Here is a 23,057-nt window from a genome sequence, read left to right as displayed (position 1 = left end):
TTGAGGCATATGATACAGTATGTTGAGCTGAGATGAGAATTTGATGGGGAATTATGGTGTAGAACAGAGAAGAATGGGATGAAAGCAGGCTGGAGGAAAGGTGGAGGCTGCACGGAGCAATAAGGCAAGAAATAGGAGGCTGTGCACTCGAGTTTATAGAAGGGTTCGCATATGAAACTGAATGTATATAGTGTAAGAGGAAACAGAACAGTACAGAAGATATAACTTCAGGAAAAATGGACAAGACTCGATTTTCTTTGTGAAATGAAAACATCCACCAACAAACACGGGTGATAAGAATGTGTTCTTATGGCAAGGTTATGTCAGTTGGAGTTATTCAAGAATTAGTAAGAAATATCCGCCCTTAAGCATGCTACAGCTTTAACTACAACTTTAAACCGTGCCCCGTTCTTAATGCTCAGTTTTAACTGTGCAAAGCACTTTGAATCTCTCTATGTATGAATGGTGCTTTATAAATAAACTTGTTTAGACAATTAGACGAAGAAGATGGATCACATGACCTCGCTGCTTAAAATGCGGCACTATACCGGCTTCTTTTACAACTGATTTTAAGTTTCTTTGACATCTTTGTAAAGCTTTACCTTGCCCTACATCATCTTTCATGTTGTGCTTCTGTCAGATCACTTAGGTCCTCTACTGCCTCGCTATTAAATGTTCTTAATGTGTCCCACAGAAGCACAGGCGTGCAAGCCTTCTGGTTTTAGGCCCCCAAACTGTGGGACTCCCTGCTTCTGGATATTAAAGTTCTCTCCGTATTTTAAAAGGAAATTAAAGACCGATTTTTTTATCTGACTTTTAATTTGGAGGAATTTCATGGCCTGTACGATAGCTTTATATCCTGTATTTATTTTGTCTTATTTAACTGATTTTTTTTATTGAGTTCAAGCATTTTATTGTATTTAACTGTGAAGCACTTTGAGCTGCATGCTTGTATGAACAGTGCTATATAAATAAACTTAAAGCTCCTGAGAGGAGTTTTTCACTGGTTATGAAACAGACTGAAATTAACTCTGATGACTCTATATGACCTACAAAGCAAACCAGACCATCAGCGACAAGACTGATTATTTCTATGTAGTTATTTTTAAGGCGTAAAACCGCTGGCGATTAACTGCACGCTGCCTTTATTTACGTTTTCCATGGCAGAAATTTAGAGTGAGTGATACATATGACTTTTAAAGAAAGCAGGATGAGAGTTTTTGTTAAAAAACACCACTTAAGCACGTACAGGACAAAATCAGCAAATAGATAAGAGTTACAGCTTTGTCCACAGGGGGCGCCAAAATCAACACAAACAGAAAGTTCCTCACAGGAGCTATAAGTAAAGTCGATAGTTGGCTGAAGCGATGATACTGTACATGCACTTATATTGACTTTATCTGCTGGTGCTGCAGAAAAACACACCGTGAAATAGCATGAGGCAACACAGAGTGATCCAACAGGTAAGATTTGATATCTCACAAACCAAAACACACCACTCACCTGCAAAAATGGACACTGCCCCCAGTGCACCCACAGGCTGCTGCCAGGAAACCGTCCACAGAGACAGAGGAGCCCGCTGCACTGAAACAGTGTTCAAATATTAAAAAGCTGCAATAGGAATAAAATGTATTTATTTGGAAATTGGCAGAAAACAAGACAAATATTGGCAGTTAAATGATCCGCACATAAAGGTTAATAATAATTACAATTTCACACACCCTCTGGCTTTATCTCAAAATTAAAGCCAGATATTTGGGTCCACACAGCCGAGGCAAGTCAGCGCTGTGTGTGTCCTCCAGGCACAACTCCTGTTTTTAAAACTGCCATGGAAGAAATACAACCATGAGCCAACCAATGTTTAATGTTTAACCAATGTTTTATGCTCCAACTTCCACAGAATATCCTTCCACCACAAAAAAACCCAGTCTCGTCCTTGTTTAGCTTTTATTTTCACAGACTTTTGACTCTTGATATCACACATACTACACAGCTTCCTCACTAATGCTTATTATCACTTCTGCTACATTTACATGGAGTTAAATCCAAGCTTTAATCTACAACTATGTTATTTTCACACACAGACATGTGCGCTTTTTTAGCACTAAGGAGGACGTCACATTGACTTACCTTTATTTCCAGTAACGGATTACCCCAAAGCAGGATTTATAGTCGATGCAAGAGATTTACAAGAGACCCTCCAGAGACGCCTGGCATAAGTCTTGATTTATAGTTGAGCGTGAGAATTCACCGTCGCATGTATTGTATGCATATTCCCCAAAGTACCTCTGTTTACACTCTTTTATTTACTCCTGTGAAACAGAGCCGCGCGGTTGGCAGAAGGTGTGCAATATGGCTTTGCTCGATGTTTATTTCTAAAAAGGAGACTACTGACTGTTTTTTTTGCCACCTTAATGTAGTTTTCATTCTCAACTATCTCAGTTTGAAGTGCTAAATTACGGTTTTATTCTTCCTGAAAAGAATAGTAAACACACTATTGAATTCATAGAGTTATAGGGCCCTTAAGAGGTCAATGTAACCTCTTGTTGAATTAACTAACCGACCTTACAGAACAAAACTGAGCTGAACATTTAAGCAGGCTGATCAACCCAATAAACACTCACAGGGGAGGAAAGTAGACACAATAACTACAACTTAGCACAAAGAAACCCTCATAATCCCCCTGCTGGTAGAGCACTTGGTATGGTCCAAGCAGGGCCCTCTCCATAAAAGCAGGCTCCGCCCTTTACTGCATCATTTGCCAAACCAGGAAGGAGAACTCAGCAGCAGGTGAGTCAAAACAAAGAGAAGTGAGTAAATGAAACTTTATTAAACCAACCGCAATGTGACAAAGCTAAATGTGTGTACTTCATGTAGAAAACTGCAGAGGTGCTAACAAACAAACAAACCCAAACTAAATACATTGATGTGTGCTCGGCTCTTGCTAACTACAGTGAAGCCTCAGAGCCCTTTCACACTTAAGTATAACTTAACCACTTAACATAGACATAGAAATCTATCCTAACCTCTACATTTATAATCCTAACCCTACTCTAATCCTGGCCTAAACCTAAACCTAAACCTAACCCATGATGTGATTTATACAAATACAAACTGGCTTTTTCCTCATTTAACCAGTAAATTCTTCTTTTGCCTCGACATGTTTAAACCATGTTCATACAGCAACGTTTATACAGCAGTGACGTGTCATCCCCTCGCTCGCCGTTCTCCCGCGTCTGCCTTTATGATTCCTCATCCATCTGAAGCCTAGTGCTGCGATAATCGTGCCCCCTCTCCTCTGGAAATCTCTCTCATCCTCTTTTTACATCCCACACTCCTCCTCTGTGTCTCCAAACCCCGTTTCTTGATGCCAACTGGCAGCGGCAGGCGAACACAAGTTTCTCTTATGTCACCCTACGCACATACAAGACCGCACGATAATGCTAATTCACCCCGACAACAATTTAGCATCGTTGCCACAAATGCTCGACATGTTCGCAAACAGTGCCTGTCGTGATTGGCAGAACGTTTAAACAAAGAAAGGAGCTGACAAACAGAAGTATGAGACGGGCTTACCTTACCTCAGGTTGCATCAGTAGCACAGAATCAAGTGCAACACACCAAATTTAAACCGAATTTGGCAGAGCACAATCAACATTTCATGTGTTTGCTTTTGAAGACTCTTTGACCCGAATGTCTGCAAGAAGGTGTAAAAGGATTTAAAACCTTGCTTCTGTCATTGCCATCTTATTCTTCCTGCCGTAGTCTGATAAAAAAAGTATCAAAGCTTTGTTTTCTCCGCCTTTTAAGGTCCTTGTGTGCATGTTTCGTCAGCAAGGAATGAATTTAAACTTGGTCCAAGCTTTTTTTATCATTGACAAGCATGTGTTAGTCTCCTTTATGGCGCATTCCTGCTGCTCCGCTAAACTTGCAACAAACTACTATTATCAAACAAGCGATGGAAGCTTTTCATTTTCCATTTCGCCCGACCACGAGGCTGTTTTTCTGGCTGTACCGCGGCGAGACCTTCACAAGGCCGAGCTTTTAATTGCTTCCTTGCAGGGGGCTCGTCTTGACAGCGCCTCACATCCTTTCTTCCGTGTTAAAAAAAATAAATAAAAGAGAGAAATCTTAGAAACAGCAGCAAAAAGGATTTCTGCCTACGCTTGATCTCCCCTGCGGAGTTTGTCAAACAAAAGAAGATCCTTTAATTTGGTCACAACAGGGGCCTTCCACTACACTCCACACGCAGAATATTCTGGCAAGAAAAGTCAGCGCTCCCCCTAACGTCCCAGATGAGTTGTCTGACCTCGCAAAGTTCATGAACATGCCTGTGAATATCTTGTATGTCTTTTATAACAATGCCTTCTCTCTGTTTCATTTTAATGATCTGACACAAGAGGAGGAAACAGGATTGGTGTTTCTTCTGCTTTATGATGAGCTGCGTATTTCAACAGGCTTACCAAGCCATCAGAGTATTGCAGCATTTAACTTTCTCTTCTTCTCCTCGCTGCTATAGGCTCACACCTGCACCGTGGTCTTCAGCAAGTCTCCATGGGAACCGGCACACAGGAAATTGTTTCTCATAACCAGAGCACCTGAGGTGAGAGGGGGCTTAAGATCTCAGAAAAAAACGCTGAAAATAGTCCTGGCTGATGCAGGAGGTTCTGACAATCTGTGGTACAACACTGGCTGAGTGTGTGCCGGTTTTACCTTCAAAGGGACGAGTTATAAATCTATCCATGTTCCTCACATGTGGCTCCGCTCCATCTGCTGCAGCAGTATATCCTCAGTGTGTGAAATAGAGTCTGAACACTTGAACGAAAACTGCTTTTTAAGGGAGTTTAAATTTAGATGGGAAGGAGAACTAACCGACAGGTAATTAAATTAATATGGCATATGTGGTTTACACATGATTTACTAAAAATTCACTTAAAACGACTTGAACGAATGTATGCATATATGGTGCATTTATTCTGTATAGGCCCATATGTGTGGTTTCTCTAATACGCCCAGCATTGTGTTTGTGTATGCATAAGCCTTTTCTTTATCTAAGCCTTCACAACCCGCCTCGGTGTAAATATAAATCTCCCCTAAAGTAGACTTACGGTGCTTTCAGGTGCCCTCTTTCCTTTCTAAAGTGGTCTTAGGTGTTTTTAGAGAACCCCAGGCTGAGTGATCCATTCGCCCAGCAGGGGCTGCTGCTCTGTGGGGAGTTGGAGGTCTCAGTCTCCCTGGAGGATCTTGATCCCCCTCTCATCCATCTCCAGGCACACCTGTGCTCTCTCTCTCCCTCTGTTTAAAGCCCCTCTCTAGCTGTGCTGAAAGCCAAGTGGATCCTGGTTAGTCTAACTCTGGGGCTGGCTTTGCCATGTGAAGCTTAAAGGTTTAATAAAATGTTGAAAGAAGGTAAATCAAGGGTTAGCTATCTGAAATGATAAGAGGTAACAACCCAAGGAAGATGCCTTCAAATGGACCATGTGATGAGAAACCAACGTATCCAGGAATACCCTCTTTGACTTAAAGCTGGGGCAGGCAACTTGACTGAAACCTAGGAGTTATATAAGTTATAGAAAGGAGTCTTTTCCTTCAGGCCTCGATCCAAAGCTGCTGCCCTCAAATCATTTCTGTGTTCACAACAAACCATTGTTATCACTAACCGTCTTCTACTACCGTTCTACTAATCCAGCGACTAGCTACTTAGCTTTAGCTTGTGTAAAACTCTGGTCATGAAAAATGAGTGCAGGGAGTGCATAGTACACATAGATGAACAGATATTTAGGTAAACAGACAGGTAAGCTATCTAATGATTTTAGGGCTCATTCCGGGCCTGCGACAGCCACGGATTCCACATTGTTTTCTTTTTCTTTTTTTTTTTCAGTGCTTTTGGATGTAGAAAGAATTTCAACAAATATAACAAAAATGCTTCCAAAAATAAATTGCCTAAACTACCTTTAAATATTAGTCAAATGTAATTTTACTGGTGTGTAAGGGATAATGTATCAGTGAGCAGGTTGTTTCGCGTCAGGGTCCTGCTCATCCTGTCGGGGTTCAATTCTACGATAACAACCTGCTCACTATGCATTATCTAGCTGATTACACGCCTACCTACTTACTTAATTTCCCACAAATATTTTTTTGTATTATATTTAAAAATCATTATATTTCCGTTTTACATTTAAAAATAGTCTGTTAAACTCAGACTGTGTTCATAGCAACGGTTACCTCTGTAGCTAAGCTAGCTGTTATTACTCACATTAAAACGAGCTAAGCTAGCTGTTTTTACTCACATTAAAACGAGCTAAGCTAGCTGTTTGTACTCACATTAAAACGAGCTAAGCTAGCTGTTATCACTCACATTAAAACGAGCTAAGCTAGCTGTTATCACTCACATTAACCAAGGTGAATGGCACTACAGGAGTCAGCGCAGCACCTGATTGAGGTCTTCTGTCTCGTCTGTTGTCTTGTACTGTGTTCAGTTTAATGTTTACTTCATGTGCCATCTCTTGCAGATCTCTCTGTGGGAGCCTACGGTTTTTGCATTATTTAGCCTTTATTGCTTTCTATCCACTGTTTTGTCTCTTATTTTTTCCCCTCTGTAAACAGACCGACGTCAAATTTACTGGACTTAAGTATTGATATGATTACAGTTTGTCCTCCGGATTGTGTGATTAGTAATTAACCAATCAGAATCAAGTATTTAACACAGCCATATAATAAGAATGGATATGATGTTTTTACAACTTTAAGTTTAGCTATTGCTTATGGTATTCTGACAACTGTTTGTCCATGACTTTTAACAGTGCATTTAACTGCTGTTGCTCTTGCCATCTATTTCTATTTACTAGCTCACAACCCGTGGTTACAGCGTTACACTGTCTTACAATCCTTTTATGCGTTTGGTTTGCTATTCAATAGTCCCTTTTTCTTACCTCCTGGCGACCAGACGACCCCATTGTAGTACTCATGTGTTGCACCATGTAAAGTATTGTATCTGTGCATACTTTATGTTGTAATTGTGAAGAAAACAAATGCTGGGAGCACAGCCATATCTGGAGTCAAATAGCTCAACATAGTTGGTGTTTCTGTGTCTGCTTCTGTATAAAACATTTTAGCTAATATTCAGAACTTAATCTGAAACATGACTCTGAGCTGTGTGGGGGTATCTTTCAGAAACAGCTGGGGGTGTGGGGGGATTCAGATCTGTATGACAATGAGAATGTATGAGGGTAGGAGGTGCAATTTGAATTCCGATGTGATGCGTGCTGTAGTTGATGGACAATTTGTGTTTCTCTGGAGACAAACGGAGACAAATGACAGTTGCCTGTTGATTTCTGTGGGTTGGTCCGCTGGGGGAATCAGCCTGAGCACTGCTCATTCTGTCATCTCTGGCAATGAGAATGAATGTCAGACATTATGCTTGATCAGCTATGACCACTATAGTTGCCCCGAGGAAATGTTGACGAATACTTAAATCACACGCTTTGACTGAGTCTGCAGCTCTGAGCTTCAGCTCCCCAAAAATCTCTCTTTTCTCCTCGTCCCTGTCGCTCCTGCTCCTCGTCCCTCTCTTCCCCCTCTTTTCTCTCTGCTCTCCGTCTCTTCATCTGAGAATATGATCTGTCATGGTGACTGAGAGAGGAGATAGAAAAAATGTTTACTTCAGGAAAAAAAAATGTCTCTAACGTGTCTTAATGTATTCTTTTAAAAGAATTGACGCAGTGGCACGGAAAAAGATTAATTTATCACGCCATCAAGCACAGGAACAGCTGCAGAGAAGGATGGGTGTAAATTGCGAGTCGCTGACAATGCCTGCGTTACAGATGGATTTCTCTGTCTGCGTTTCATATTGAGATGCGGGCTGTAAGAGAGGAGGAGGAGGCGGAGGGGAAGGGAGGGAGAAAGGGTGAGTGAAAAAAAAGCAATTTTGTCAGCTCTCGTCCAAACTTTGTGACGGGGGTAATTTTGATCCATTAGCTCTCAGCTGCTCGCCTTGGCCAATTTTCCATCTTCCTCACTTTCACAAGATCTGCCCCGAGGAGGGATACCTTTGGCCCTAACACAATCTGTTTTCAATGCAAAATGTGCATGGATACATATCTGTCGAACGCCAACCCATTCTGTTGTTTAAGTCGGTGTGAAATTGTATCCAGGTGTGGATTGTTAACCGGATATCACTCTGCTCATTCTTTAACCCGAGTTAAAAGTTTTATGACAATTTTGGAGGAGTTCTTTTGGATTTGCTCCTGCAGTGATTCTGCTCAGAAAAAGCTGTGAGGATGGGCGGGAGGCCAAGAAGCCACCCCCTTAAAACTGGGATTGTGAGATGACAATAACAGGCATGATCAAAGGGAAGGAGGGAATGGAGGGAGAGAGGGAGGGAGGGAGGGAGGGGAGAAATTCTGGAAAGCCACCTTCGAAATCGCATCAGCGGCTCAGCGAGCGTGGCAGCATTTAAGGTGCTATTTGTAATATCTTTGTCCCTCGGCCCACATAATGCAAAGTGAAGGCAAACGCTGCATTTCACCAAAGGTCTTTATTTGAAGATGAATTCACATTTTGATTAAGATGTCTTTCGGCTCGGGACAGATAAACCATACGACCAGAAAAACGCACATGATTAATGCTTGAAATAACCAGAATATCATAAAGCATTGCCGGGATGCTCTTTAATTTAAGAGAGCTGCTGATTTTACCATTGCAATACCTTTACTCGGATGTCTTTAAAGCGGTAAAAGAAAACCATTTATTACCCTCAGAATCACTTTTGCCCTCCTGTATTGTTCTTGGAGCAGCTTCTCCAGGCGAATCCTCCTCAAATGGAGAGGATTATACAGTCACAATCACAGAGCCAGAGTGCCATCCCTGACCACAGCTCAGGGCTAACTTCCTGTTTCACCTTCCAGGGCAGCAGGGCCTCCACTGACACACACGAATGTTTTCCGAAAGAAGGATTACAGTACTGTATATTGGTCCATCTCCCCTCCCCCCTCTCTCCCGCTCCCCACCGACTGACCACCCGTGCGGCGCAGCACTGTGGTCCTGTTCCCGAGATTTCCTCGCTCCAGATTAGAAATGCCAATTATGTCTTATCAAGACGGAGGGTCAATAAAATATTGAAGCAACAGTGTTTACTCCGATTAAGCCTCCAAGTGCCAGATGGAGATTATGGGACAGTTCAAATTCGAGTTTGGCCAGAAATAGGGGCACTGTTGAATTATGGATCACACGGCGAGCCTCTGGGAATGCGAAGAATAGATAGGGAGGTAATCCCAGAATGCTGAGAGCCCTGAGAGAGAGGAGGAGGCAGACAAGAGCAGATAGGAGGAGAAGTGGAAATCTGTGGATGGATGAGTTAGGCATCTTGGTTCAGCTGTAAACTTCCTATCTGCAAAGTCGCGGCTTCTTTCGAAACCCTGTTTTAATTTACAGAATGTTCAGCTGCTCTATTTCATTTACACTGCAGGAAGTTAATATCGCATGTACTTATTTAACATGCACACCTCAAGAAAATATTGGTGCTGCAGCGGGTGTCAGAACAGCATTCACATTGGGACTATTTTTAGGCAGCTATAAAAAGTAAGGCGAAGGTAAAGAAGCTGATTTAATAAAGAAAACATATTGTCGCCTGGCAATCTCTCCTACTTCAAACATAATTCAATTTCCCCCATGAAAGCAGATACCGCTTTTAATTAAATTACTTTTAGCTTTCTTTGAAGGTGCAATAGGTGACAGACCTCAATTATAATGTACTAATTAAAAAAAACATAAATAAATAAATAATCTGATGTACTGGGGAGAAGGAAGAAAGTGTGCAACTGCATGAAAGCTTGTGAAGTTCCCGCTATCTCATCATTCCCATTAAAAGAAGGGAGAGCAGCTAAAATTGAAAGTGACGGTGGAGTCTTTAGGAGGCGGCCTGTGATTTCCAAATTATCATATTTTCCGAGTCAATAATAAAAAGCTTATGATAGTGCTAGCTATGCTGACAGGCTTTAATAAGATAGGGTCGCTGGAGCGCGGCAGACCGAGGGGCCGAGCGCTTCTGTGTGTGTTTGTGTCTGAATGTGTGTGTGTGTGTGTTGTGCACCGGAGAGAAGCTGTGCGCGGATGTGTGTTTCTGTCCAGCAAAGTGTTTTTTGTGCCCATATTCTGTATGTGTGTGTGTGTGTGTGCACGCATTATATAAAGTACAGTATATGTGTGCAGACGGAGGACAGTCGTCTGCATTGCAAACTTGAGAAATGAAACCAAAAGAAAACAGAATCTGACACATGGGGATTCCTTTAGCTGTATTTCTGTTTGGTCTGTGTTTACGACATATTTTCCACGCACAAATCTGCAAACACACACAAATTCTTTTGATTTTACAAGAGCTGCCGTGCGCTGACAAAGTGTCATTGTTTATTGGGTTGTTTCAGCAGACATCATTTGAACGAATGCAGCTCTCACCACCATAAAACACTGATATTATTCCGTAATAACATTGTCAGAGTTGTTTTATCTTTATTGACACCATACATAGTTATTTGATGGCATGGATGTAACTCAGCTGGTGCAAACTTGTTCAGCTCGATTGCTAATGAAAGTAACCCTGCTGCTTGATGTGTCAGTCTAATGAAGGACTAACCTGAATGTGCTTTGTGAGTCGCCTGCCTCCTTCCATCCTATGTGCGCTTGTACACCAGTGCCACATGCTGTATGATACATGAGCCATAGTATCCGGGGACCTCATTGATACCATATTAGGAGAAAAGATAAAAACTAACAGGTCCATTGGGCACAAGTGTAGATCCTTCATTAGGGCACCGCTCATTGATTTCCCTGTTGGTAATCTCACACTGATGAAGTGAGTGGGTACAAATATTCATGGCCCAGTGATTACCTTGACCCCATCCCTCCCACAGCCATTAAGAAGTGCGGGTGGAGGGAGGGGGGTACTGGGTAGGGATAATTGTCTCTGGGGAGGTCAACAGGGAAGGTTGCTGGGGTCCCTGAGGTTTCAGACACGTGGAAGGAGCGAGGAGCCGTGTGTGCTTTAAGTATGCGGTCACTGTGGTGGAGACAGGGTGGAGGTACAAGCAGAGACGCATGGTTGAAAAGTGTGTGTATTACACACACAGAAACACGCACATGAATAGCCATCATTAGCACAACCACTTTGCTTTACCAGTGCTGTCAGGGGAAACCAGGCTGCCCACATTCACGCTAAGTTCATTAACAGCATTCTAATGCTGCCTTGAATCAGGTTTGGTGCTTTTATCATAAATAACTGGGATTAATCTTTGGAGACCAAATTTGACCACAATCCATTATTTTATTAGGTAAAGTTACGCAGTTAAGTCCCTCCAGGAAGTTGCATTTTAACCTATCCATGTGCATTTGACCTTCCAAACATTTTTCCGCAATGTTGACCAATCACGCTAGTTCCCACGCAATGTCATGTACGTCACCGAACAAGCTTTCTTGATGTTCAAAAGAGGAAAAATGAATTCAAAATGAATCCCTTTAGGTTAGTTATCTTTTAGTTGTGCCGTTGTAACGAGAGCTCCGGTGTGGTCGTTTCTCTTTCAGATGCCTCTCATCCAGCCTCGAAATAGAGTTTCTTTGAACCGACTTTGTACACTTCATCCATTATAATAAATCCCAAACTCACAGTCCCATGATGCCTTGTGTTGAGTTTGGTGACCAATGAGTGGCCCTCTTTGTTACCTTGGCTGTGGCTCAGAGGTTGAGTCAGTTGTCTCTCAATCGGAAGGTTGGGGGTTCGATCCCGGACTCCTACCGTCACATGTCGAAGTGTCCTTGGGCGAGACACCGAGCACCGAATTGGTATGTGTGCATAGATCCTGTTTGGAGATGGGTACTTGAGGCCTTTGCCATCAATGTGTGAATGTGTGTGTGTGAAAGGCTGAATGTGACATGTAGTGTAAAAGCGCTTTGAGTAGTCGGAAGACTAGAAAAACACTATGTAAGTACGGTCCATTTACCAATTTTCTGTGCACTTTCAACTTTTATAATTTGCTTTTGCTACTTTGACTTTGATGCTTTTGGAAAAACCTCAAAGTGCTTCTTTATCTTCAAAAAAAGCATATTTTGATTGAACTTTTATAATTCTTTGTAATCCAAAAAAGCCTTTTTTGTAAGGTTACTAAGAACAATATTTTCGCAATATTAATTTGTTCCAGCATTTTCATGGGAAAAATGCCTCAAGACACGACAATCAGGGATTGTAGGTTGCAACAATGCAACAACTGCAGGCTGTACCTTGGCACCGAGTTCAGCCCTTCACCTTCCAATGTCATCTACTGTGGTTTGCTCATTTTAATGACATAAATATTATTGACAGTGTCTCACAATCTGCTTTACATGGCGGAAGTTTCATTACATCAGTATGTAAGCGAGGCTCATTAGAATGGCCCTGCCACTCTGTGACAGGCACAGGAGCCCGTCATGAAAAGCAGGCGCTGCCCTGTCCTTTCCAATAACCTTTCTTTGGAGGGAAGAAGACAGGAAGGGACAAAACTGTAAAGAAAGGAGAGAGACAGCTGAAGAAGTAGAAAGGAAAAAAAGAGTAAAAGGTGAATGCAAAAGATGCAAAGTGCCACAGGATGGTCCAGCAGTGAGGGACAGGAGAGCCTGACAAATTACTTTGCCTTTTTTTTTTTTTTTTGTTTAGTCAGTGTGAAGGCGTGTTGGAGGAGGAGGGTGGATAACGGTTGGTGGCATTATCGCCTACACGGCTGACAGGGAGGTCTGAGTCCAAAGCCTTCTCTCATTAGATATGCAGGCGCATTAGCGGGGACGGCTGTCTTGCTAAAGGTCAGGGTTGGAGGATGCTGGGATGACGGCGAGGCGCGAAGCAATGAGCGTCCAACCTTCGGGCTCACCTCTTTGAACTTCAATCATTTTGGCCTGGGCTTAATAGGTCCCCGGGGAGGATCAGAAGCAGAAAAGGCACGGGGAGGGGAGGGGGGCCTTAATGGGACATCACGCCACCTTGACATTTTAATTAAGACTCCCAGCCATTAGCATGCCAGAAGTTGGACTGTTGGAGTGGAGCCTATGTAAAAGCAAATGACAGGATGCCATTTTTTCTTGAGTTGGTGTGTCACATGAGAATCTATAGGGCAACATGATGAAGAGGAGAGAGAGAACAGATGGATCTGCATGATAACGCAGATCTGCCTGCATCATATTCTTTAGATGCTGAGCATTGTGTAATCAGGGGCCGTGTTTGTTGATGTTGCGTAACCCAGTGACATAATATTTAAAGCCGCTAAGATTCTCTCTTCCTTAATTGTGCATCACTGTGATGTTGTTTCGCCTTCAATTCTCCAGCATTAAACTGAACTGACTTCATGAATACTTGATGAGAACACAGTTTAAAACATTACTGAGCTGCAGCTCCGGCACATATTGTTCCTCACGAGTTCCTCTTTAAGCTATAATAAGTTTATGTGACACCACTGTACAGAAAAGTTTAAACTTGAACACAAACATTCAAACAGATTCTACTTTATTCTGCCGTAGATTTTTGTGATCTGCAGATGTTTCAAAAAACACAGATGCAAGGTGAAATTACAAACTGAGTGAAACCAGGAGACTGAAGGCGATTACTGATTTCTTAAAGTGTTAAATTATTTTTGATTTATATAGCACGTTTTAGTAATGAATGACACAATGTACATTGTAGTCATTTAAACACAAGCCATGATCAGAATCAGCCAAGCATGTGTACACAGGAAAGACTCTATGTACAGACAAAATACAGAATAAGGCAATAACACAATAGTGCAGTGATAAAGAGTGCAGATTGATATATATGAGGTAGATGGTTAAGACATATTTACAGTATGTACAGGTGAACAGTCAATAAGAATACAGTTTAAGGGTTTGCAACTGTAACCACATGCTAATCAGTGTTGCATGTCCAAACGTCAGAAACGGGGCAGCTGTGGCTCAGTGGAAGAGTCGGTCATCGCTCAATCAGAAGGTCAGGGGTTTGATCCCTGACTGCAACACGCTGAAGTGTTCTTGGGCAAGACACTGAACCCTATTTGCTCTGAATGAATGAGCATACTTCCTGATTGGAGATTGGCACTTTTGCCGTGAGTGTGATAGGAAGACTAGAAAAGCGCTACAAAAGTACAGACCATTTACCCTAAAAAGCTTCATTTAGAAAGTCTAACTGAAGCAAAAGTGCCTCACTAGCCTTATTTGAGGAGCTGAGAGTTAAAACATGTTTCAATTATACAATTGTAAACCTGGGGGAGTCTTTGTGAAGAACCTCAGTGAGTTTTGTTGCTGAAGTTATCTTGCTGTTAAGTTATTATGACTTTAATCAATCCCAGTGTAAGGTCATTATTGTTGTCTGTTAAACCTGAAAATTCAAAGACCCATTAACAAATGTGATATATAAAAATATAGCTATATGTAATCACAGGTGGCGTCCAATAAGAACCAGATTTGATCAGCTAAATCTGAGTCACTTAGAATTGGTCATATCTAAACAATACTAACCCTTCACACAGCTGCTCTCACACATGCTCATATGGAGTCTTCATCTTGTTTTCTCTCTCTCTAAATTACTGCCAGTCAGTGTGATGAACTTAATGGACTTCTTTCCAGCCCCGATTTGACAAATCCCATCTGGAGCTATGAAGAAGTAAGGCTCGATCGATCTACAGGGCCACCTAATTTATCACAGCGCCTGAAGTTCCTCAAAAAATATTTGACCAAGGGGGTTATTCAATACTATTTTCTTCTCGGGCCCACAGACTGAAACCGCTCTTCTTCTGCAAAAAAAAGTGAATGATGACAGGTGTCAGGAGAGGATGAGATTTGCGACAGAAACTCTCTCTCTGTTGCCTTTCACTTCTGCAAGCTTCATTGACAACATGAATAGTCTCTAGGCTCTCTAACCGATGATTTACAGAGCAGAACAGTACAGGTGTGTCTAGTCTGCCTTTACTTACCTGCTGCACTGAAACGGAGTATAATATTTGGAGTTACTGCAGCTTCTGAACACACACAGCTACATAAATCTGATACATATAGAGACGCCAGAATAATCAGCTACTCCACAAAGTAACCCATCCCCTGACGATGCAAATCACATGACAACCAAACATCAAACCAATAGGCTTGAGTAAAGCGTGTAGAAATGACGCTAAACTGCAACCTACTGCACCATATTTTAAGTTGTAAGGCCTATGACCAAGCTTGCGTATTCGACAACTTTGGAGAGCACACCATCCATTCGTTCTGGTCACTACATATGATCTCTGTGCCAGACCTACAGATGCTACAACACATGCTTAATTGCATTTTGTTAGCTCCATCTCATGCAGGGTCTCGTCCTCTGAGAGGGTCCGGGTCTCCCTACTCTCCCACTACAGAGCAGACAAACATAGCAATCTTTATAAGTGCAGAGGGGGGACCATTGTAAAGGCACTGACCCTGCTGAACACGGGGCACTAATAGCTGTGCCTCTAAAGCCAAATGTGATAGCAAGTGACAAGCCTCTTCCCAAAGTGCACACAGCACTAACTCATGTGCCATGTATCCGCAGTGTATAGCAGGAGGACCCCAACTTTAACACAAAGTGCACTTTGTATTTAACTTTGCTTTTTGTCAGAATAAGTGTATAGGAACATATTCTGAAGTAGGTGAAATGAACTTTGACCTCTGCTGGTTGTTCACATTGATGTTACACGAGTCGTTGAGGTCACATCTTGTTCTGGTCTCTCAGGCTGATCAGAAAATGCACTTCCCTATCTGTTATTACTTCTTAATATGATGCTCTAGGTATTCTATGTAACCTTATTACATTATATATGATTTACAAATTGAGCTGCGATGTGGTGCAGTGGTTAGCACTGTAGCTAACAGCTAGAAGATTCCAGGTTTGAATCCCAGTTCAAACACAGGGGGCCTTTCTGTGTGGAGTTTGCATGTTCTCCCTGTGCATGCGTGGGTTCCCTCCGGGTACTCCGGCTTCCTCCCACAGTCCAAAGACATGCTTGTTAAGTTCATTGGTCACTCTAAAACTGCCCGTGAGTGTGAGCGTGAAAGGTTGTCTGTGTGTCAGTCCTGTGATAGAGTAGCGATCAGTCCAGGGTGTACCCCGCCTTTCACCCAATGACAGCTGGGATTGGCTCCATCACCCCTGTGACCCCTGACATTATAAGCGGTATAAATAATGGATGGATAGATATTTTACAAATGATATGCAACATGATTTCCTGTCAGAAAATATCACAGAAGAACCAAGAAACAGAAACAGATTCACCTCAAAATACTGGGAGAAACCAGGAATCAGGCTTTCACAACGGCTGATCAAAGAAACCCTCAATGGGAGAACTTACAGAAGCTAGCTAAGAGAAGCTGCTTGCAGAAGTTGGCAGTCTATAAACGGCCATGTTAAAGAATTGAAACATCTCCTAAGCTCTTCTATCTGTTACCAGCTGACTTACGAGCCAGCCACTGTATTGAGAGCTACTGGAGGCTTTCAACTTCACTTCAGAGCCACAGATCTTAAAAGTTGTATGTGTGAAATGTTTGCAGCATAGAATATTAAACTTTAAGTTTAAAGCCAGACTTCTCTTTCTTATGGTGCTGAAGCCCGAGGGAGGTCATTTAAAAGTTTGAAAGTGTATTTTTTTTTACAGTGTTCTATGAAGACATCAGTGTGAGCATCTGAATCAGTGTGATGCTTGAATTAGATCATTTTGGATTAAGAGACTGTAAGCACTGTAAATGATTTCTTGTTTTTTGTAGTGTTAATGCTGTATTCTGAACAGTGCCTCACTGGAGAAGCTGTGAAAAGTAAGCCGCACTTGTAAGATATTTTAATAAATGTTTAACAGCAGGCAAATAATCACAGGAAGGATCTGAGGGTGTGCTGAGGTATCTGGCTCCAGGATGTTAGCAGCAGATCCTTTAAGTCCTGTAAGTTGCGAGGTGGGGCGTCCATGGATCGGACTAGTCAACACCTTGAAATCGTTGTTGTGTTCCCCAAACCATTCCGAACCATTGTTACAGAGTAGCAGGGCTCATTATCCTGCTGAAAGAGGCCACTGCCATTAGGGAATAACGTTTCCACGAAGGGGTGAACTTGGTCTGCAACGACGTTTAGGTAGGTACGTGTCAAAGTAACATCCACGTGAATTCACCGTGAAGGTTCTCAGTCATCCAGGTCATGGTAATTCTAAGCTCTATCCAATTATAAGCAACAGTTCTTCAGAGCTGAAGGAGCCTTTCGGATGAGAGGTGAAACATCTTCAAGAACTTCAACCAAGTCCAGTTGCCTTTTGGATTAATCTTAGAGTCCACATGAATGGCAGGACCCAAGGTTTCCCAGCAGAGCTTTGGCCAAAGCATCAGACTGCCTCCGCCGGCTTACCTTCTTCCCATAGTGCATCCTGGTGCCATGTCTTCCCCAGGTAAATGACGCACACGCGCCCGGCCATCTTCATGATGTAAAATAAAACATGATTCATCAGACCAGGCCGCCTTCTTCCATTGCTCCGTGGTCCAGCTCTGATGCTCATGTGCCCATTGTAGGCGCTTGAGGCTTTGGCATGCGTGTCTCGGTCTGTACTTTACCTGGAAAGTTAGGTTGCAATTTTTTATTTGAATTAACAAACAAAACACATAATTCAGTCGGTGTTACATTGAATTACAGTGGTACAATCAATTAGAGCAACTTACTCCCAGTGGTTTTAACAATGCATTTTTAACTATCAGGCATACTGTATGTCGCAGCTTTGGTGCTATAAAAAGACACATTTAAATGGTCAATCAAAGTAAACCATTTGTGAACTATTCATATCATATGAGCTGTTCAATATGATAATTCTGGTTCCTGAAAACTCTATTCTGTGCCATCAATTAGTCATGAAAACAAAAAAGCAGCTCCACTGACTGAAGGCACTTTATTAGTGCTGCAGTCTGTGGCTCTAAAAGCTTTATATACCTGCCTCCGTCCTCTCACTGGGTTGTGTTAGTGCTGAGGGTGTACTCTCAGGGTTTCTCCTGGCGTCACAGGATTGATCTACACCGGTGGGAGGCTCCTTTGTTTCATTGCCAAGTGTTAAGCTATCAGCGTAATGATGAACCTGTGACAGAAGCCGCAGCAAACAGCCTCCGCGCAGAGAGTTATGATGCCAGCCATTAACGGATCGGCAACACGGGCACAGGAGATAAGTCCCCGGGGTGAGGTCCTGTGGCACATACAGAGAGAGGAATCTTTTTATTCCTGCTGCTTTTTCACTGACATCCCCCAACCCATCCTTTCCATTATTCTCTCAGTGTAACCCAAGGGGAGAGCAGGCATACCTACTATACCTATAGGTTATGAGCTCGCACAGAGAAAGAGAGGAGTGCTTTATTAAAACAGGACATCCAAAAGGTACTGCTAAAAGTCTTAATGCTAAGCTAAGCTAACTGTCTGTAGCTTCATATTAAGTTCATACACGTTTTTATAATGATCTGAAATAAAGCAAATAAGCATATTTCCCAACATGTCAAACTATTCCTATACACTGGGATTAAGAGTCTCCACCATCCCGCTGTTTTGTAATTTTGTAGCAATCTTGCATTTCAATTTCCTTCAGGATTTGAACACAGGATACATGTGCCCTAATGATAAGGATAAGCACTCAGTGAAGAATCGCCTCCTCTCGTGCCCTCATCCCAATACTTATAATTAACCTACCATATGACCCTTAGTGGTCACCGCAACCCAAACAGCCTCGCCACCTTCAACAGACCCAGGCTCCGTTCATGCGTGCTTCAGGTAGTAACAACGCCGATACTACAATCGTGTTTTTGATTTAACACAAAAGAGAAAAATAGAGAGAGAAGGATAGAGAGAAGAGTTTGTAGAGAGAAGTGTGTTATACCCTTTTCCCACCCCAATTAACGCGTTAACGTAGGTTTTTCACGCTTATAGATGCCAATTGTCTCTTTTCCCATTGTCTATGAAGTATACTCTTGTCGGTCTCTTTTCTGCTGCGTCACCGCCTGACGTCACGAACACGCTGGCAACAAGGTTAGTAAACAGTGAAGATGTTATGGTGGTTAGGTCTCTATTACTCATTTTGTCTGTTTATCAAACTCGTGGCAGACAAATTTGGAATGATGTTCGAGCGCTGCTCGGACGGAGACGGGTGGAATTTGTATCTGAGATGACGAGGAGTCGCAGAAGTTACCGACAGAGCATAGCATCGCGCTGGAAAGGGGGCGGAGATTAGTGTGTCGACACGGGTTTGTGTTCCCATCAATGCTGAATGGAGCTGAGGCGATAATATTAAAACTGCAACTATTCCCGGTGCCAATGTTATATATGACAAATGAACAGCATAGAAGAAAGGATTACTATTACATGTCTTTTGCCCCCCAGCTGACATTATTTCTCCTCATCCAAAGCCACAGACTTGTTCTGACTGCTTCTTATCTTCTTACCTTGTGTCAGTCAATAGTCTGAACTTACTGTAGCCTATATTTGCATGTAGATCACACAGTAGTATTTGTTTCAATCTGCTTTACTCATCTTTTTAAAGAAAAGCTTCATCAAATTTTCTTTCAATGGAGCCACGCTTTATACGGAGGTTTATTTATGGGCAGAGTGATTATGGGCTTTTTTCATGTATGTTTGAATTTGTTGGGCAGAATCAGCAGCTTCATTAGAAAAAAAACCAACCAAAATCTTAATTACCTTTCTGTAGTTTAAGTTAGGGAAGCCTGCAGTGAGTAATCTGCTGGTGTCAAACTGGTCAACACGACTTTTTGACTCGCATTAATAACAGAGTCTATTAGGCTAACACATTTCAGGGATTTGAGCAGTCATCCGCTGGAGCGACTAATTGTATTGTTTTATCCCGAAGTTAAGAAGCAAAATCGTGAAGTAATACAGTACTCAAGCCAAGTCAATTTCAGCTTTTAAACCGAGAGCTCAGTTTGAAGGAGTTCATAACAATAACTGGCAGACAGACTCGCACGTGGCAGTGATAGCTTCTTAACAAAGTTTGCAGGAAATAGCTCTGAAAGTGTAAACCTAAGTAGATCTATCATCTGGAGGTTTCATCAAAGTTTAGCAGGAGATTTAGTATTCATAATGAAAGCAATTTGGAAAAACACTCCACCTACGGCAAAACAGAATGGGACTTGTAATCCTGAGCATCAGAGCTGAACGCCTCAACCAGTGCGGGCTCCATGTAAATGGGCTTAATCAAAAGCTTTACATCTGCCGGTGTCATAATTCCAATGGAAGGTCATTACTAGTTTGGGGAGCAGCTGAGCATTTCTCCGTTTAAAAAAAGGGAAGAGAAAACTAATTAGTTTGCACAACAAAAAAACAAAAGGGCTAAAACATGGCTGCACTGCGGGCTATCTCGCAGATAACTCTCTTAGCCAGACACGTTTCGTAATTAGTTTTTCCCTTCCACTGGGATATTCAATAACCTGCAGTTGGAGTGATGGAGGAAGAGATAGTGATACTTATCTCAAATGTTTCCTCGCTACAAAAAATAATCCTGTCATTCAAAAGGAGAGGATTAAAACTAGAAAGAGTGCTCATGCTTTCTGCTGGTAAACAGGTTTTTGAGCGAGGGCCGTTCCCGCATGGATTTAGCAGAGAAGCGTATTTATTCCACTCCAGTTAATTTTTCCGACTCCCTGCAGTCCTCCCTCAAACTTTGGGCTTATTTGGAAGTAAACAAAATTGCAATAAGCACATAAAATAATGAACTGAAATGATAAGTAGCCTAAATGAGGCAAGAAACAAGCATTTAAGGGATTCATTTAAGAAGCGCTGCAGTGTTTTTAACCTGACCAGACCTTGCTTTGGAGAAACACCAGCAGTTTTGTATTTCTCATACCGCCCGTGCTTGTCAATTCAGGCAGGGAAAAATCTGAAAATGACTTAATTTCCTCTCTGGTGGAACATAAAGACAACAGCCCTCATCAGTGCCAGCCTTCCTGTCAGCGTGTGATGTGGCCCAGGGGGCTCAGACACTGGCCACTGGCTCCGAGGCGCTGATGGACAGATATGTTGGTGCATTCACATGTCCAGTGTCTGCGAGATGTGATTACTTCTGACAGCTTGTTTGTTCTCATTCCACCTGGCTGCGGCCAACCCCTGAGCCCCACCACAGGACAAAGCTGCTGCTATGCAAGCAGCAGAACATACGGCTTCATAAAGCAATCTCTTCAATTTCATCAGCCAAGCATTCATCTACTGTCCAGTTTATCAACCAAGGAGAGCACGGTTAACCCCTCCAGTGAGCACCTGATTCAGTTTACAAATACTACCTACCCATTTTATACTGAAAAAGGAATGTTACTAATAGCGATTTTGTATTACTTGCATGTATTTCTATCAGATGATGGTCTAATAAGTGTGCCTGATCATGTTTTAGTTAGAAACTGCTCTTCTAGTCCACTCACACCTCTACATCTTATTATGGTTATGCGTTATGTTCATGAATGCAACATCACAGCCATACTACTTATACACATCTGCCAGGTGATCTTTTGGTGTGTCTTGCACGGTGGTCCAGACTGAAATATCAAAACAATGTTTGAATGTAGCAGATTAAATTTTGGGAAGAATGTCCTGCTCCCTAGACGAGTAATTTTCAGGTTTTTGTGATATGTTTCAAATGCCACTGGAAAACTTGTCCATGAAATGTAGTTTAGATATCTTTAGACATATCACAACATCTAGCTGTCTTGATTGATTGCCAGAAACTGGTTAATTGATGGTCCCGAGAGAATAAATTGATTTGATTTGATCCCCTGACTTAAGCCACATGCAGCTTAGACACTTTTGAATACAATATCAACTGTTGCCGGGATTACTTTGAAAATTGATACAGACATTCATAATCCCCTAAGAATGAACTGTCGTTAATTTGGTGATTATTTTTACCATAGACTGTATAAAAAAGATGGATGACATGACAGCTCCCTAACAGTGAGGCCAAAACTTCTCTAGCGCCCCCTGCTCACTGGTGGCCGCTCATAAAGACTGCCTCCATGTTAACAGATGGGACATGAGTCAAACTTTAAAATTAAAATACATGCCAAATAAATGTTTCTCAAACATGGTTTCTGTCATCATAACTAGCTCTTATCATGCTGATTTACATCCAAGTGTCCAAGTGTAGTTATTTGATGCTCTGGTTCTGCTTGAGGTTTCTGCCTGTTAAAAGGAAGTTTTTCCTTGCCAATGTGCCGAATATTGCTAAGTGCTACTCATGGTGATTCATGTTGGGCCTCTCTTTAAATAACATAACATAGAGTCGGTCTAGACGTGCTCTTTTTGTAAAGTGTCTCGAGATAACTCTGGTTATGATTTGGCGCTATACAAATAAAATTTGATTGATTGATTGATAAAAAGGTCCTAGCATCATGATTGACAGCTCTTTTGACAAATACGGCTCCTGCAGCCGATCTGTTCCGGATTAGCAGAGTAGAGGAGGATCGCAGCGATGACACGTAACTAAAGCCTTTAATATCTGCTCCAGACCAACACTGCTGTTGAATGTGCAAATGTGAGGGGTCCTTTCAGCGAGTTAAATATGTGCTTTGGTAGCGAAAGGGGCGTTACGTCAATATACCGCAGCTCCACCAGTCGATCTCGACTGCACAGACTCTGGCTCCACTTGTGCAAGATGGCAGCACCCGCTCTGGGGGTATTTTGGCTTCCTGTTTGTACATTAAGAGGAGGTGGAGACTCGTCGTCCATCTTTGTAAACAGTCATTGTTTTTTACCTACTGTAGCATCTACCAACAGCTGGACAAAATGTAATTTCATCCAATGCAGCTGCCCACTGTATGCCAGCCCTAAAGAGCACATGTTAGCATGCTAATACGCTAAACTAACATGGCAGCATGTTTGCACCGTTGTTGTTATTGTGTCTTGTCTTGCTAAGTGTAAGCTAAATAGTTTGAACAGAAATACTGTTTTCAATCACTATATTTTCTTTTACGTTTAGCAGCTAATGAGACACATCTCCTCCTGTAGACATTTCTCATTAAAAGCAAAG

The sequence above is a fragment of the Semicossyphus pulcher genome, unplaced genomic scaffold (genome assembly GCF_022749685.1).
Source record: "Semicossyphus pulcher isolate SPU_LCO1_2020_fin unplaced genomic scaffold, fSemPul1.0.p SCAF_3, whole genome shotgun sequence".
Classification (NCBI taxonomy): domain Eukaryota; kingdom Metazoa; phylum Chordata; class Actinopteri; order Labriformes; family Labridae; genus Semicossyphus; species Semicossyphus pulcher.
This window is presented reverse-complemented; position numbering follows the sequence as displayed.